This window comes from Pteropus vampyrus, unplaced genomic scaffold (assembly GCF_000151845.1).
Source record: "Pteropus vampyrus isolate Shadow unplaced genomic scaffold, Pvam_2.0 Scaffold24, whole genome shotgun sequence".
NCBI lineage: Eukaryota > Metazoa > Chordata > Mammalia > Chiroptera > Pteropodidae > Pteropus > Pteropus vampyrus.
Window position 1 is genome coordinate 4,763,709 of NW_011888805.1, and position 529 is coordinate 4,764,237.

Below are 529 nucleotides of genomic sequence, written 5' to 3' on the forward strand. Positions count from 1 at the left end.
TAAAGGATCAACAGATTTTTGAAGCCTGCACTTCAAAGGAAGGCAACATCAACTATGTACTGTAAAATATAAACTTATCCTCCGTCAATGAATATTTGTTGGACCCTACTCTGAACGCATACCTTGTTATGGGTGCTGGGAATACAGCAATAGGAAAGTCAGACAAGTCCTTATTCTTCTCAAGCAAATCAAGAAAAATGATTTCAAGTGAAACAAAACACGGCAATGTGCAAACGACTTGAAGTTAGATTGGGTGCTCAGAGGTCTCTGACAGGTTGAGGCAGAATGACAAGGAGCCTGCCACCAGAAAATCTGGAGAAGACAGTGACAAGCAGGGTACACACTTCACGTACCAACTATCATATGAAACCATGACACAACAGCTAAAGTTTAGCAAGATTCATCATCCCTTTCTATAGTTTCATTTCGCTATCCAACCTTGATTTTCTACATTGAAAAAGCATCATCCCAGTTGAGTAAGCTGCCATCGTTTGGGCCCAACCTTCGACTCTCTCATAAATTCCCTAAC